Raw genomic sequence first — 18965 nt, forward strand, 5'->3', positions numbered from 1 at the left:
TACATATGTATGTACATGACATACAAACAACTGGGCCTGTGTCACTACTTACATGTGCTGGGAATTCTGCTTCTCCCTCTTCCCAGACTTCCTCGCCAGCATGTGCTCCCTGGAGGCTGAAAAGGGGAGAGGATCCCGTGAGATTAGAGAAAAAGGGATGAGACAGAGACCCCAGGCGGTGACCCCGCAGTGCCGGCCGGGCTCCTCCCAGGTGACAGGTTAACACGCTCCTCCTGCTCTCGTTCTTCCAGTCCTTGAATCACTTTTGATATCAATTCTGTGGATTAAATACCTTTCTGCTCAGAACGCTTAGAGTAACACCTGAACTCTTGGGTTGATATTCAAAGTGTTGGGATGAAAAACGCAACAGAACCCTTTCTTTATCACACTGATAGAGCCATGTTAACGTTAGGTATGAATTCATATGGTTGTGTGAGTGGTAATTCTCAAGGGTGTGTGTTTCTTAGGGGTATATTCTGTATGTAGAATAGCTAAATACAATGCCTGTTAGAGTGGAGGATAAGCTATTGGTATATGTAAGAGAAAACTGTGAAGCAACTAAAGTTTACAATGAGATTTTTGACATTTCCCAAACCCTCTTTTTTCACTCTCTAGAAAGAAAAAGTAATGGAAAATTATTGGGCATATTTAAAATCACATCGAAAATACCAAATATTTTCTAGAACAAAATGCAATCTAAGGTTGACTCAGGAGAATGTCCATTTTCCTCAGGGACATAGTCAACCAACCAGACGGATTGTCTGGTTAGAAAATCACTAAACACGTGAGTAGAGTTCAGTGAGACACTTGCACCCAATTTTTAGCGCCATGTTTAAGGCATGTATCCACAGGTGACAGCGGTAAACCCCCATCCACTTCTTTTTCCTTGTATCTACTGTCGCTCCCTGCATGATCTCATGATTTGAGATATCTCTATGCCAACTCCCAACATTGTATTTCCAGGCCAGACATTCCCTTGAACTTCAGATTCAAAAGTACAGTTTCAGTTTCTCCTTCTTCAGTTTCCACATAGGCGCCTAGGCTCTAACTTAAAAGTCCAAAGTAGAGGCGAGATTTCTGGAGTGGCAGAGTCAGGACCTCGGTAAATCCACTCTTCCACAGAAGAAAACACGAAAGGGCACAACTTGTCAAATCAACTTTTTCAGGACTCTGGAAATTGACCAAATGCTTGCAGCAATGTGAGGGGTGTCTGTTCAAGAACCTGCGGAGATCCAGAAAGAACATCCAGGTGTGTGCACGCTCCTCCCCTCCCCCCATCCCAGGGCTGCCAGGAGCTCAGTAGCTATGACGCTCAGAAGCCCTCCTGGCAACAGGGAGGAGGCAGACCAGCTGTGGGGCCTCCAAAAGTCCCCTTTCTCCATCACTGTTGCCATCTGACCTGTCTCAGAATGGCCTGGAAAAGCCCAGTCACAGGCACATTTGTGAGGGACAAAGCACAAACTGTTGCTCTGAAACCAGTGTGTCCTGTATTTTCACAACTGCTGGTGTCTGACGGCAAAACAGCCAGTGTGGTTGAAAATGAAGGAAAGAAATGTCTGTTAAAATATGATTGACAGTAAGGCACCAGTGAAAAACTTAATGACTATAATTAGCAAAATTAAATATCCAAGATTGAATTACAAAAGGCATTTCCTACAAAGAAAGCACACATCACTGAAAATCCCATATTTAGAAAATATTTAAAACTTCAGAAAGACATTTTATTTCACAAACAGATTTAAATTCAAGGGTCAGAAAAAAAATCAAATCAATACTTTAAGAAAAAAAGTAACACAGCAATCAAAATTCTTGTTAAGGGAGAATAAAACCAAAAACTCTGTGATTAAAATTGAATAATCAACCTGCTGGAAAACTACTAATTATGCACAATACAAGGTTGTTATAATGCTAATTATATGTAGTTATAAATTTCATTATCCTAATTCTATTCTCTCTGATTATACTTCACTGATTTCTACTCTGCCTTTGTCTAGCTCGATGCAAAGAATTTTCCACCCACTTAGAGTCATTTCATTGTACAAGAATGAATGTAATTATCACCTAGTTAGAAGCTTGGATTTCTTTTCTTTTCTTTTCTTTTTTTTTTACCTAACTGGAGTGAAGTGACCCAATTAACACCTTGCATGAATCCTCTGAATATTACCAATTTTATAGATGTTTTGAGCATAGAATTGTTTTGATTGATGGGTTTCCCTTCCTGAGGAGATTTTAACTCTTTCTCACTGTCTGAAGTTTGGCTTCAGAAGCTCACAATTGACAAGCCTCTTTAATGTATGGTCACCCAGGCAGGCACTGTTTCACTCACAAAGTAACTTTGTTCCTAATGTTTCTGCCACAGAGACATGTCCACAAGATACACAGACAGTGACAACTCCGTGGAAAGGTTTTCTGTCTACAGGAACAGAAGCCCTCCATGCGCGCCCACCACAGGGCCCGCCCACCACAGGGCCCGCCCACCACAGGGCCCGCCCACCACAGGGCCCGCCCACCACAGGGCCCGCCCACCACAGGGCCCGCCCACCACAGGGCCCGCCCACCACAGGGCCCGCCCACCACAGGGCCCGCCCACCACACGGCCCGCCCACCACACGGCCCGCCCACGTTCAGTCTCTCTCTGCAGGTCCGCATCCTCCACTCACCCCGAGTTCCCCTCTCGAAATGACTAGAGAGGAAGAAGCTATTTAGCTCGTGGACTGTAATCTGATAAGTGAATTCCTAAGAGAGACTCTAATAAAATACTTGAATAAAAGCTTATTGATACTAATGACGTCCATATGTTTGAAAATTAGTTTTGATTTCAAAATCCATAGGTATTGCACCTGATTTTTCTATTATTGGAAATTGCACAGAAAAATTTCAAGACTTCTGCTGAATGCATGTGTCAGCAGTGTACAGTAGATGTGTCTTTTCTTATTTTCAAAACTTGGTCTCATATCTTGTGGTCAGACAGTCACATCTACACTTCTTTATTAAGCTGCTTCTGACATTTTCTCCATTGCATTCCGGGTGTGGGTCAACCCTCAGATGACTGGCTCAGCCCCTCTGTTCTGGCGCATCGCCTCGTCTCGGCAGGCTCCGCGTCCCTTTCGCTGCTTTTTCTCTTTCTTCTTGGTCTCTACATGTTAGTGTTGCCCTCCGTTCCATCTCTGGTGCTCTTTCACTCTCACTCTCGATTTCACCTCTGTGACAAGGATCGCCGATGAGTGTCGTCAGGCCTTCCTGCGGAGACTCTCGGTATTTACAGCTGCATCCTGTTTCATAATAATATTGATTGTTGCTTAGACACTCTCATGATCTCATAACAATTAATGATGAAAAGAAAAAGAATCCATTTATAACCAAAAACTCTGGCAAATGATCAATCGCCTGTTCAGCACTGGACAGTTCTTCAGAAATAGAGACTTATAACCAACAGCCTAATCCACTGGCTACAAACAATTAAACTCAGTGCATCTCAGCCGCTCTAATCATTTTGTATTCATCTCCTGTTTCAAGGAGACTCTTGACCAAAAGTCTTGGTTGTGTTTTGCTCAGGCTGGGATTTCATCCCTAGGTATTTTCATATTCACTCCTCCACTTCCTTTGGTTATTTCCTCAAATATTGCCTTCTCTAGTTGGCATTCTCTCCTTTTTAATAACTGTGAAGAAATATAGACTTTTACATAAAAATGTTAAGATTAGTTTGTATTACATTTTCATTGGTGTTTATCACATCAGCTCAAGGAAATTCAAATATATGTCATTGTAGGGATGTCACTGTAGGGTTTAATTAATATTGCGATAACGAACTCATAATCACTTATAAGGCGTCCACCAGAGCTACACAATAACCATAAATTGAAGGATTTTATTCCAAATACCTTTTTTTCTAACTCTATAAATAGTTCTAGAACACCAGTACATGCAAGAAATGATTCTACTAGTGTGAAGAAAAAAACATCAGGCAAGTTTTACTGCATTCAAAGATTCATCACAGAATTAAACACACATACATATACACCGGCAACTATATATACTGATAAGTACAAGAAGTATCATTACCTGATATTTGGAAAAAGTCTTATGAAATTGGAGAGGGAGTCCTTATTTTAAACTGAGAATCTTTCTCATTTTAGTAAAAAAAATTATTAATTTTTGTGCAGCTTTTTTGTAGAAAGGGGCAGAAAGTGCATAATTTAGATATGGCCAACCTGGATTCTGGGCAAAGACTCAACCCTGCCACCAGAACACCCATCAGTGGGGGGCAAAGTAAGCACAGGGCTTCAGCATAGTTCCCAGCGGCAGCTGTAATGGATCCCACCTGACTCCGGCGTGAGCAACACTGCTCTGTGCTCCTGCAGGTGGGATTCAGAAATCAGTGTCAGCATGGTTGCCGTCCAGAAAGGCTTCAAGGAGAACCCGTTTCCTTACATTTCCATCTCCGGGTCTGCCTGCATCCCTGGGCTCCACACCCCTTCCTCACATCTGCATGACCTCTTGTTCCCATCCTTACACCTCTTGCTACTGAATCTGATCCCCGTGCTTCCCTGTAGGAAGGACTCTGGTGATTATAGTCAATTCGGAGCCATCGCCCCATTTCAAAGTCCCTAATCTCAAATGTAAAGCCCCTTTACTATGCAAATAAATGGATTCACAAAATCCAAAGATTAGGATGTGACCATGTTTTTCATTTTTTATTTAAACAAATTTGGAGAGGGCACTGTTTCTGAGCCTACCACAGCATGGCTCTGTTTCAATAAAACCTCATTACGAAAATGGCTATATTGTGTCCCTGGGCCATAGCTTGCCAAGGGAACAGCTAGGAAATTATTTTTCTATTTTACATATTCCTAGCTTTCTCAAGAAAAATGAAAACATGTGTCCTTGTAATCATCTCTACAAGGATGTATGTAGTAGCCTGATTCCTCAGAGCCCCGTGCTGTCACCCAAGCGTGCATGGATCGTGAATGGGAGACACTAGAACACTCGTAGTCGGGAACAGCATTCAGGCATGGGGAACGCCACGACTAACACTGCACAACATGGATAAGCCTCAAAGCACCTGTTACGTGAAGAAAACCACCCACATCAACTACCTACTGTGTGATTCCATTTATCACTTTTTCATTCTGGAAAAGGCAAGAATATAAAGGGCAGAATCAGATCAGTGGTTGCCGAAGTCCTTGGACGAAAGGAGCATTGAATAATAAGGGCATGAGGGAACTTCTGTGACACCTGGGGTGTTGAGACAGCGAGGGACCCTAAGAACAAGGGTCAGACCTTAAGAGCAATGACGGGTCAGAAACACAGGAAGTACCCAGAACGTAATGGCGGCATAGAACCCTAGGCACTGCCTCAGAAAACCTACCTCTGAATTTATTTTTTAAGCAAAAATCTCTCTCTTTGCCAAAGCGACTCTAACTTGAGTTAGGTTATATGCAACCAAACCAATTTGTCCTGGCCTCAATGTGTAAAGGACTTGGACGATTCTGTGTGCTTTGTACTTGATCAGCATTAACTATTCATAAGTTTAAGAAAAGTCCAAGAGACTGAAACAGAGAGTAATCCGTTGAAGTTTTTTCTTAGTCACCAGACTCGGCAAAATGATGGAAACGATTTACATGACACTGCATAAAACTGTATGTTTGATCTGGAAAGAGGGGAAAACATGCACGTGGTAAATATTTCAAGTAGTTTACATATTTGTCAGTGACAATGACAATCTACTGGCAGCATGATGAAAATCCAAGCAAACAGAATTCTAATGACGGACACGAGAGTGTTATTTACGTGCGCAGGCACACACTGTATCAAATTGTACTGTGCATCATATATAGTTATGCAATTGTACGTCACTCAGTTCCTACAGGTTCAATTTGTCCATTATATGGATTATTTTAATGTTTATTTTTTGTTATATATGTATGTGTATATATACATACATATATATGTTATATATGTATATAATACATGTATTCACAGGTATTAGCAGTTAATTTTAATTCCTCTAACTCAAATTATTTGTGATAAGTTTCTTGATAAAACTTTCTTCTAGGCCATCTTTGTATGGAGCAGTCTGTGCTTCTGGCAAAATTGACCAATGCCTTTCAACCTTCTTTGGAATTGATAGAAATCACCCCAGCTAAAGTAAGTGTGAGTTGATCAGAATTTATCATCAAGATGACAAAATACGTGTGCTCTGTCCATGTTCTGCATATACTGTAACAGTTTTCCCCTTCTTATCCACCATATTTCCCATAAATAAGACCAGGTGTCATATTAATTTTTGCTCCAAAACATGCATTTGGGCTTATTTTCAGGGGATGTCTTATTTTTTCATGTACAACAATCTACATTTATTCAAATACAGTCATGTCATCTTCTTCTGGAACATCGTCATAACTCTCCAAATCCCAAATTCCAGCTTGAATTTCTTGCAACTCCATTTCCTGTAGAAACATAGGCCCTAATCTCTCCTGTCCAGCAATAGAGCCCTCCTTAAATGAGCACTTCTTGCCCATGTAGCCTGCTCGTAGTGCATTGGCAACACAGCTGTCAGTGATTTTATCCCATGAATTCTTCACCCAAGTCACGATCTCTTGCAGGCTAGGCTTCACAAAGTTTCCACAATGATTTCTCTCCATTCTATTTTCAATGTAGTCATTGATTTCCATGCACAAATTGTCCTTGAATGGCTTGTTTATTACAATATCAAGGGTCTGGAGATCGGCAGTCATTCCTGCGGGAATAATTATTTGATCTATTCTTCTCTCTGCAAGGAAGTTCTTCATGTCTTTAGCATGGTGAGTGCTGGCTGAATCCCAGACTAGCAGACCTCTTTGGCCACGTCGCAAAACAAGTGCCAGCATTAAATCGACCCACTTCCTTATAACTGCTGTGTGCACCAGGCTTTTTCAGTTTCCAGAACATAAATGCCTGAAACACGTTCAACCTTATCTTTCTTGCCCTTAGTGATGATTAGAGGTGGGGCTTTCTTTCCATCCAGATGAATTGCCAAAATACAGGTAACACGTGTACTTTTTGTAACCAGTGGAGGGAATGTAGATTGACGAGGCACCCCTCTGATCAATTGTCATTTGAGATCCTTGGTCCATAAACACTGCAGTTTCATCCATAGCAATCACGCTGGAGAGTTGGTGTTTAGAAAAGTGCAAGTGCATGTTTAATAACTTCAGTATCATCCAGCTTGAACAGTGTTGTCGATCTTAGAGACAGTGCATATCGCTGAAGGAAGCCATCCAGCCAGTGTTGTGATGCTTTGAATTCTTCTGGGGATATTTCTAACTGTGGTGCCATTGCAAGGGCAAATGCTTGAATATCAGCCCTGCGTACAACCAGAGCCTCTGCTCTTCTGTCAGCAATCCATTCACAGGTGATGTCTTCCAGCTCAGGAAATAATGGTTGCCGACCTGATCCACACTTTTGCTTCTTAGCGTTTCCCTCGTCCACCTGTTGGCTGAGGTTATCGTACTCTGCTCGCATTTTCAGACCATTCGGAGATCCAACATCTTCTCTTTGCAGAAAGCCATAAGATTCCATGATTCCTTTCTTGTCTCGATGGAATAGCTCTTTCTTTTTGCACTCATCTTGTCTGGGAGTGAAAATATTATTCCCTTTAAATCTACCATTAAATCAAGCGTTAACTGAAGACTTATGAGACAGGAGTGGTAACAAAAATGATGACAGGTAAGAATGATGGTCCACACAAAAGTGACGCAAAATTGCAGGCACCAAAATTCAGAAAACATTTCTTTATTTCACCCGAGTGCATTAAGTACGTCCGTTACAACACAGGACATATTGAATTATGAAGATTCATATTAGACACAACCACATCTGTTGGTTATCAAGTGCACACGTTACTCGAGCGTTGTGTCTGTACTCTGGTCATTCGGCAATAAGTCTCAAGTTCATCTGTTTACATAGGCGTTTACCTCTTGTCCTAAGGTGCCCGCTTGAGTATTTACAAATACTTAATTATAATTTATATTATCATTTAAGTATTGTCAATATTATTTATATTTAATTATATATTAATATTATTATTTTATAATTTGATACATCCGTCGTGTGTTGCAGCTAATGTACTAAATGCATTCATCTGGCTGACAATCTTAACTGGGGTTTATTTTTGGGTTAGGGCTTATATTACGAGCATCCTGAAAAATCATGCTAGGGCTTATTTTCCAGTTAGGTTTTATTTTCGGGAAATACAGTAGTTTAGCATCACCTGACTACTTAATAGAAGAAAAGGCTTACGGTTAGCAGTTATTCAGGAATTACTGGCAAATGTATCAAACGGCACTGTATTTTATTTTAGAAAAAAGTATACCAATAAGATAATTATTTATACAAACCACCCTAAGGAAGCTAAAACAATGTTATATATAATGACTGCTTAGAAACTGGTTTGATTGTCCTGGTGAGGAAATTCCACAAAGCTCCATAGACTGATTGACTTCACGGGTCGTTAAAGAAAGAAAAGACTGAATTTCTAAATGACTTCCGGAAGCACAGCACCAGATGGGCTCTGGGCTACTTCAGGCAGCTGTGACTGCACAGGACTCAGGGAGGCGGAGAAGCAACACTGCTGCTAATTTCACCACAGTCCCTTTTCAATAATCTAAATAATCTCCTTTACTTCTCCAAGTATTCAGGGTCCAAATGCTTCTCAGCTTGCAGGTTATGAACAGACACATGGGCCTGACACTTTAGGAAGTCAAGTTTAGCTTCTTTGTTCCCTGAAACTCATATTCTTATAATAGTTGTACTAAGTAACACGGGTGAAAAATAAGCAAGTGTTTGCTTACCACATTGCAAATGATATAAAAGTGAACATTATTGGTGAAACTTGTAAACAGGATGAGCAAGAACTGCGGCTTGTCACAGAGGTAGATGTGAGCGGAATACAGAGGGACGCGGGTGTGGCCAGGCTTTCACGCTGGGAAACGGAATTGGTGTTCACCGGTCCACGGGTCATACGTTGACTTAGAAATACTGCCAAACTAAAGTATCATGACTCAAAAATTGCACGTTCAGAGGTGTCTGCTATGCGTAAAGGCACAGAAGAGTGACAGAACAATTTTGTTTTATAAAGAGACTCCAGAGATGAATCTCAGAAGCTAAACTGAACAGCCAAACAGATGCTACTTTGCTGACTAGAGAAAATGAGATGAAATTATACAATTCAGTTTTAAAGTTCTAAAACAAAAGCATTTTAACTTAAAAATTGAGCTTAGTACAGTAATTTTAGATGTACACAAATGAGTTTTATGCAAAAATTGTCTTTAAACAAAAAATGTTTTCTGCACAATGTTATTATACTTGATTAGTCCATTTGTATTCTATTTTTTTGGCATTTTAATTTCCCTTGCTACCCACATATTAATACAAATTTTAGTTTTAGTTGAATGAAAAATAAGTTGGATAATAGAAAGAGAATGGTTCTTATGGAATTAAAGTGATGGTCAGTGCCTCATATGTCACAGTCAGGATTGTTTCGTCTTGACGCATGCATGGACCATCATATTACGGGGACACCTGACTGCTCCCCCAAAGTGTGGTCCACGTCCATCATTGTGAAGGGCACCTTGTCCCCCAAGGGCAGAAAGGCAGAACCACCACGTCGGGAGTGTGCTGCACGCTCCCACAACACAAGTGATGAGCCCAGGCCTGACAGCTCCCACGGCTGCTTCTGGAACATCTTTCCTATCCAGCATGCCTCCAGAAGAGAAGTGTGGGTGTGTGTAATTATGAGAAAAGTGGTGCCCTGATTTATCTTCCTCAAGGGGATCTTAGTTGCATGCAGATTGCCCAGAAGAGCAAGCAAAAAGAGCAATGAGGCCAATGCTTAAAACAATGGTTTTTAGCTTTTCAAGAATTCAGCAATTCTTTAGCACTTATTATATTCTATTTTTGCTATAAATACTGAAAGTATTCAGTAAATACATCAATCTTTGTATCTCCTCTTATGCAGTTTATTGTAATTCAGATACAGATTTCCAAAGTGATATAATATAGTTCTGCTTGCATCTTTTCTCTGTCTTTCTATCTCTATGACACGAATTATATATACACACATATATTTATAATAGATTCTCTCTCTCTCTCTCCACACACACACACACACACACACACACACACACCACACGGGGAGGGGGTGAGAGAGAGAGAGAGGTAAACGCATGTAACAAACACTGTTGCCCAGCACTCATCCCTGTTTCGTGTTGGGGGTGTGTCCCAAGCTTGCTCATGGGTAATTATGGCTTCCTTGCTGTGGACCTTTGTGAATTCAGGTTGTTCTAAATTTCCTTCATTATTTGGATACTTTTATATTCAGAATTAAATTTTATATTTTGAAAAAATGCTGCTGGAAACAATGTATTCCACTTATGTAGGAAAATTAATATTGGCAGTAAATGATCACACATCCTTGGAACAAACTCAACGTTGTTGCCATGGTCACAGTACCTGGAGTATTAAGGTATGTGGGGCTAAAGGCGCTAACAAAACCCCCAAAGAGCAGTGATTTAACACAATGTTTGCTTCTTGCTCATATCACAGCCTTATAAAGTGCCACCTACTGAGTCAAAATGGTATTTTATTTAAAATTTTATCTTTTTATTAAAGTGAAATATATTTTATTATACTAATGAAATAGGCATACTGTGGACTCCTTTCTACCTGCGTGCTTACACATGAAACAAAACTGCAGTGGTGTCTGAATAACTGAAGTTTGTTCTTGCATGTATCCCTTCACCAGGTAATAATCACCAGACAAACCATTACATCTGTGGCCAGGTAAGGCTGCCATCCCTTCCCTCAGACTCAGGCCCCAGGAAGGAAGAGGAAAAAACATGAACAAAGGGTAGAGAGGAGCATCAAGAGGAGAATCCAATAAACTTAGGAATGAAGCAAAGAAGAATTCCTATAATTATAAAGTTGAAGAGTAGAACATCATAAGGGATCAAGTAAATATATCTGTGGTAAATTCTACCAAATTTATTTTGCCAATTGTATTTAAATATAAACTGCCTAAACAATAAGTGATTTAACATTTAATCAAAATTCGCTTTTCTACACAAAATAACATTTATTCTATTTTAAAAATTAATTATCCAACAGTCAATATAGATTCACTTCACTAAAAACTGTCTATTTACCATAATGCTACAAGGAAGCTCAGCTGAGGTATCTGATGGAGTCTGTCACTGATCAAGGCCATTAGATTATACTTTCATGTCATGGTGATGGAATGCAGCTTCAAGAGTTTAACTTATTCTGACTCTGCCATTCAAGTCAGTTGGAGTTTGCTAAGTGCTTGCAAGATGTTGAACAGTTTGCTAAACTGGAAAAGACAAGGCACTTGATGCTGAGTAGGGATAACTTGCCCTGACTAATCCCGGTACTTACTAAGTACATGATGTTTAAGTAGCACCCAAATTATCATATACAAAATTACATACTATTATATCAAACAAAATTCTTCTCATTGCAAACTGGCCTTGATATGTTATAGACCAGAATTACTTGGGAAACACCACACATTCTTCAGAAGGAAGAAAGAATAAAAGGGGCATTTTAGATGAAAAGATTCAAGCTTGTTATCTAGAAAAGCATCACCACAAATACATATTTTTGTTCCTAATACCATGACAAATATGTTTGTTTCCTTATGAAAACAGTAATTACAAAAATATGCATGTATAATTGAATATAATGGTACTATATGTATGTGACCTTGCAATGTACAGCCCACATAAATATCCTTTTATAGCATCTTTGCTATAATATATATATAATAAATGTATATGTACTATATATTCGTATGTATTACGTAATATATACTATATATTACATTTAGTATATTTACTTTTATTAAGCAATTATTTATTATATATTATATAAAACATAAGATACATATGAATATATATTTCCAATAAATATATTTGTAGAGCAGCTCTCCAATGTGCATTTCATATATGCAGACTTGTATGTTTAACAAAAAGTAAAATTGGGTTATTGCATTATGTAATTGTTTAGCCACAACAGAGGTCAATTCTAAAAAATCTAATACAATCAATAAAGGGTAATCATGTTCAAACACTAAAACTACTTTTATTATTAAGTTTTTCAGAACCTGGTATTAGGGTTATTAAATCTGATAGATTTAATATTTTTTTGCTTTCAGTTATGTCTATCTCCAAGAGGAGGTGGTCAAAAAAGGAAAAAAAAAAATATATATATATTAATCAAATATATATATATATATATTTATATATATATATATAAATATATATATATATATATTTCTTTTTTCACAGTGAGGAGAAGAAATAACTCTATTGGTGCAGAGAAGAAAAATGTTTCCATAAAAGAAGCAATCTAAAGGAAACAGAAATCTCTAAGAATCTTGTGTCATAGCCTATAAATCTTTACAGTTTATTTTTTCTTCAATATTAAAAAGGAAAACTTCACTAAAATTAAAAAAAAAAAAAAAAAAAAAAAAGCCAGTGTGATGTGAAAACTTAAAGGGAGAGCCAGGATTTGAAAGAGTTTAGATTTTGTAAATTATGTTCAGAGTGTTTAATCAATAAATTCATGGCAAATAGCATACATGACTGCTATAGAAAAATATTTGGAAAAATTATTCCTACTTGTTGCCTGATTGCTTTGCTGGACATTACATGTTATTGTATATGAGGTGTGATAAAAAAAAATATGGTGAATGTTTAAATTAAAAAAAAAAAAATTGTTACAGGAAAAGACACATTGCCATTAATCCGTTTCAAAATACTCCCCCTCACTTTGAACACACTTATTCCATCGTTCTTGCCACATTCTGAAGCAGTTCTGGAAGTCCTCTTTCATGAGGGTCTTTAGTTGCACTCTTGTGGCTGCCTTCATGTCCTGAATCATTTTGACTTTGGGGAAGAGCTAGAAGTCTCAGGTGACAGATCTAGTGAATAAGGTGGATGAGGACACACCGTCATGTTTTTATTTGACAGAAATTGCCATACCAGAAGTGATAGGTGACACAGGGCATTGTCATGCTGGAGGATGAAACCCATGTCTCAGGATGTTTTCTACACACATCATTTCTTAAATGCTCTAATAAGCCCTTATTTGGAATTCATTGTAGTGTGCCTGAGTACAAATTCAGCTTGCACAATTCCATCAAGGTCAAAAACACAATTAATATTACCTTGATATTATTTGTAGAGCATTTAGGAAATGATGTATGTAGAAAATGGCCTGAGAAATTAGCAGTTTCATTCTCCATAATGACAACACTGTGTGTCACACATGGCTTCTGGTAGGACAATTTCTATCAAATAAAAACATTACAGTGTGTCCTCATCCACCTTATTCACTGGATCTGGTGCTGTGCGACTTCTGGCTCTTCCCCAAAGTCAAAATGACCATGAAAGGAACATGTTTTGAATCAATTCAGGATATTGAGGCAGCCACGACAGCACAACTAAAGACACTCATGAAAGAGAACTTCCAGAACTGCTTCAGAAAGTGGCAAGAACAATGGAATAAGTTTGTTCAAAGTGAGGGGGAGTGTTTTGAGGGGGATTAAAGGCAATGTGTCTTTTACTGTAATGATTTTTTTTTATTTAAACATTCACTATATCATTTGATCACACCTTGTATATACCCTTAGCCTCCTGACCCATTTTCCATTAACACAGATGTTAGTGTGTAATTGCTGTTTATTAGAGAGTTTTTTGTAGCCAATACTGCTAATCACTAGGTTCCCAGGGGAGTGTGACTGACATGTCCTGGACGCCCTTGCTCCTCACCCGGCCTTCCTGCAGTGCCCGATGGCACTGTGATGCTTCCACTCTGTCGGTGGGGGTCTATCTGCGCTCCAACTACCAGGCACCCCCGTGATTTCCCGTGTCCGGATGGCAGTCATCCTTTTTCCCATTATACTCAATTGTTATTTTTACTTTAAGGGGTTTTGGGTAGTTTTTATTTTTAGATAGATCCATTCTCTTATTTTGCTTCATCCTTTATTTATTCTGCAGCGTATTTTCTTTTCTTAGAAATATTTTAATGAAATATTAATATAAGCCTCCAGCTTATTGAATCATGCTATTTAATGATGACATATGAAATTAATTATACCTAACATACCCTGACACCCATAAACACTGTCTTGATAACCTACAAGAGCAGTCAGGAAAAGCTCCCTGGCTGCACACAGTGAGAAGTGAAATCTCTTTTAAAATCATTTATTTATAAAAAGAATGCTATTAAGCAATACAGTTTTAGGAGAAATATAAGATTAAATTATGGTTGAAGAAATTATTTAGAAGGACCTAGCCCTTGTCAGTACTTTGCTTTCCTCTCATTTCTCAGTATTGATTTTACTGCGTTTCTCTATTTCAGTGTCAAAAACCTAATGGCGTCATCCATCAGCTTCACCTTTGGCTGATTTCAGCGCTATTCCCTCCATAGGATCTACAGCATCTTAAAAATTGTTGTGATAGATGCAATTTCTTGTCTCTTAAGTGTGTTGGTGACTGTGGCATATTGCATTTTTCATTCTTTAGCACTTAAGAAAGGTCTGAACAACTAAAATGCATAGATCGCATGAAAAGAGTTTCCAGGATAGCCCTACCAATGTCCCTGACTTGTCTCAGCCCTTTATCATCCCACTGCCTCCCATGTGGCTGGGCTCACCGGCTCAGACAGCATGGATGGCAGTCACCCAAATGCGGCTGTGGTGAGCTTTCCTGAGCAGCACTGCTGTGTTTCCTAACTGATGATTCATTTACTGGCGGCATCTGTAGACCTCCTCTGAGGATGCTCTTAATTTGTAAAAATTCACGGTGAGACTCTGAAGGCCAAACAAGTGAAATTTCTGTAAATACATGCTACATACAGCAAGTCGATTATTAGTGCTACAACCTGTGTGTGAAATTTCTCTAATTTTTATTGGTATTTTCATGCAATAAACTAAAAAAAATACCAAGACATGGAAACAACCAACGTGTCCTTCAATAGATGATTGGATAAAGAAGTTGTGCTATATATACACAATGGAATACTGTTCTGCCATAAGAAAAGATGAAATAGGACCATTTGCAACAACATGGATGGATCTTGAGATTATAATGCTGAGCAAAATAAGTCAGACAGAAAAAGTTGAGACCCATATGATTTCACTAATATATGGGATATAAAACTGTAAACAACAAAGGAACAAGACAAACAAATGAAGAAACAGAAACTCATAGACACAGACAATAGTTTAGTGGTTACCAGAGGGTAAGGGGGGACGGGGGTGATAGATGAGGGTAAAGGGGATCAAATATATGGTGATGGAAGGAGAACTGACTCTGGGTGGTGAGCCCACAATGTGATATATAGATGATGGATTACAGAATTGTACACCTGAAACCTATGTAACTTTACTAACAACTGTCACCCCAATAAACTAATGAAAAACAAAAAGAAAAGAAAAAATGCATTGCTACAGTTCAATCTGAGGTCATGTTAAATAAAAAATTGCATGCATAAGTACTAAAAACCAATAAAAGATGGAAAACTTGATAATATTCTTGTTATTTATATAAATAACAATTTTTATCTTTTTTTAGTATTTCCCCTGGCAGTATATGTTAAGTCCAATTTTTTATCAAAAGTATGTGCAGTCTGTAATACAGATATTACATATTTAATATATAGACATATTTATAATATACGCTTATAAGTATAGAATTATTTCCATCATCATATGTAAATACATCTATAATACGTATGCTTAAATATACATATTACACACATATACACTCAAATGGCTATTTCCTTCTCAGTATATCCCTAACACCTAGAACCATGCCTGGCATATATTTGGCCCTCCATAAATGTTTACTGAATGCAAACTGAATCCCTATTAGGTCTACTGAAATATTTCAATTTAACAGAGCTTGCAGTATAGAACTTTAAGAACGTTAGAGGAGTTATATTGCATGTCCAGAGAACAAATCAATGATACGAGTGAAAACGATTTCCCTGCACTCCCCTCCCGTATCCTGTCTTTGGTCCCAGTATAGATAAGTTGATGATTCAGGCAACATTTCTCAAGGAAATAAGGCATTTACAGTATATGGTGTCGAGGGTCCCGTGTGGAAAACAAGCAGGCACGTGGATTCTATCTTGTCTGACCAGTGGACCCAGACAGGGTAAGTTACAGCTCAGATGCCATCTGAATAGGGTGGGTGAGACCATCAGAGTTCTCACCTGGCTGGTTCTTTATGTACCTTCTCTATAACTATTTCCACTCACCACTCTCTCTTACCTCATCCTGTCCACTTGAAGCAAGGCTCCTAATGATTTAATGATTCCTCAACTCCAAGACCATTGTATCAGAAACCATTCTTTAGTTCATATTCGGTAAATATTTATTGGGCATCTAAACTGTACTAAGCACCTTCCATATTTTAGGTTTAGAAATCTCAAGACAGAAAAGATGACCAAGTCCCTCCCCTGAATAGCTTCACATTTGTTCACAGGATTAAAACTATAATTTGAAAAGTAAAATACAATTATTACCTTAAGTTCTTAGAAAGAAAATGTTGAAGGGAAACATTCGCATGGACAGTGCCTCAATTCGCATGGATTTACTCTTTTAAGACTTATTTAAAGTGTCTAATTATTGTTGTTTCATTTAGTAAATTGAGACCAAAGTATGGATATCACTATGTCCAAAACATATGTATTAACAGAATGTTATCACTACCCTTGTTTAAATATTACCTGTGAGAAACGTTCAACTTGAATACAAATGATTGAACGTAATTTAAGTATCTCAAATTATATAATGGTAGTGACAGCACATTCAAAAAAGACGCTTGTTAAAACTGGCCAAGAAATATATAATTAGATAAATGTAAGACAGAAAAAGAGGACAGAACCAAAAGAAAGATATTAAAATGTGGAATTTTTAACAGTGATTCTTCCTGTATTTTCTCTTTGGAAAATTTTATTCTTTAGGTATTATAGAGTGGAATTTTTTGCCTGAGTAGTAAATTCCTTCCAAGTCATAAGTACTTATTTAGGACATTATTTTAGATTAGTTTGATCCCAAGATACTAAATAAGCTTCTCTCTCTCTCTCTCTCTGTCTCTCTCTCTCTCTCCTCCTTTCTCCTTCCCTCTCTCCTTCCCTCCCTCAATTTATGAAAAGATTATGTCAATCATTGCTTTGATCAAAGAAGTATTTAGTGAATTCAACATTTAACAAGTCAAAACAAATAAAAACATTATGAAAAGTGAAATACTGAAATTCTGCTGAGCAATACTGTATCAATCATTAGTTCAATGAACAGAAATGGAAATGGGGGAGACGTGTGGGGGACAGATGAATCACTGAATCAAATGAATTATATTTTTGCCAGGAATTCGATATATAATGGTGACTGGCACACAAATTCTCTTTTTCTCATGGTCTTACCTTCTCAGTGAAAAGGACAGACAAAATTAAGTAAGCAATAAAATAATTGTGAATTTTATAAATCCTGGATTTTTTTCCATATTTTCCATACTGAATTAACTGTGTCACTCTGTGCTTCATTTATTGTCTTTCTTAACAGCATTCCTCATGTTTTATTTATTTTTTGGATAAACTATTGAGTTACTCAACTTCTCAAGTCTTATCTAGATGTCTCAGATTTTTGGTGGCTTTCCAGTTTCAAAAGCAGAAAAAGGTTCAGTGAAGGTGAGGAGCACAGAGATTATTATAGGGAACATCAAAATTTAGGAGTAAAGCTTATGTAAAAGAGATCTCTCTGCAGGAAGAGTAATGTGTTAGGAATGCTTAGAATTTGTCTTGGGAAAGTAGATCCCTATATTTGGCTGTGTAGGAACACAAAACCAAGTCATATTAGGTTGGTGCAAAAGTCACTGCAGTTTAAAAGGTAAAATTGCAAAAACTGCAATGACCTTTGCACCAGCCTAATAGTTTTGGAATAGGAAGGAGAGCTTTTTTTTTTTTTACTGTTTCCTATCGTTAACATTTCATACAAAGTCTTCCCCAAAATAGAAAATGAAAGCAAATAAAATAAGACAGACTCAAACCTGTCTGTTAAGATTTCAGTGACACAGCTAAGTGTCCCAGTGTGAATTATGAAATAATCTAACACTGTGTATTGTCTAGCTTTCAACCAAAGTCATTACTGAGCCATAAAGGAAAGTCAAACGAGGCTGGGCGCTGTCGTACCAGATTAGAAGGTTATAGTCATCACTTTTCCCCTGTACAGGACAGTTGGGTCTCATAAGGCTACTAAATTCAGAAAGTCAGTCTGCTGCCTACCCAATAGGTTTGAACCTGGTTCATGTAAATACAAACTCCACTTCGGTGAATTTCAAAGCACTGAAATATCAGTAAATAAACCCGTTATATTCCTCAAGTGCAGCATGCAGCATAAAGCGGTCCAATCCTCGGCCGCCGAGGAGGACTGAGAGCAGTGCATACAGCTGGCACCACCTAAACAAATGGCATGATTTTCCTGCTGTCTTCTGTGCAACAGCCATGCCGGGAGGAAAACTTTGGCTGCGAACATTTGTATTTGCATAAGACAATTTCTCTAAGTTGATCAATGCTGTGGAAAATACACCCTGAATTTAGTCACCATATGTTATTATAAGATCATTTTCTTAAATGGTCCTGTTTAAAATAGGTTCAAACAGATGGACAAAATCCCTCTGGATGGATGTCAGCTGAATAATTGAGCCATGGCACTTACTCTGCAAACACATGGAGAAAAGCTAATTAGCACAAATATCATAGATATAATTTAGTATGTTCTTTAATAGTTTCTTATTGCTGAAAATTGAAAAATGAATATTGCAATGACTACCATGAAAATTATGGCCACTTCACTCTTTATAATTAGCAATTTTGAGAATTTGGTCATCTCAAACCATCTG

The 18965-nt window shown here is 38.0% G+C and overlaps 1 long non-coding RNA gene across 1 annotated transcript in view; it reads right to left on the reverse strand.

The window, feature by feature from the left end:
* The window catches only part of LOC141572839 (uncharacterized), a 173729-nt gene that overhangs the window by 53018 nt on the left and 101746 nt on the right, over positions 1-18965 (reverse strand). The window contains exon 3 of the long non-coding RNA XR_012498332.1: positions 53-116. This is a non-coding gene — a long non-coding RNA (uncharacterized LOC141572839). The remainder of the gene's footprint in view (positions 1-52; positions 117-18965) is intronic.

Source organism: Rhinolophus sinicus, linkage group LG07 (genome assembly GCF_036562045.2).
Source record: "Rhinolophus sinicus isolate RSC01 linkage group LG07, ASM3656204v1, whole genome shotgun sequence".
In the NCBI taxonomy this organism is placed as follows: domain Eukaryota; kingdom Metazoa; phylum Chordata; class Mammalia; order Chiroptera; family Rhinolophidae; genus Rhinolophus; species Rhinolophus sinicus.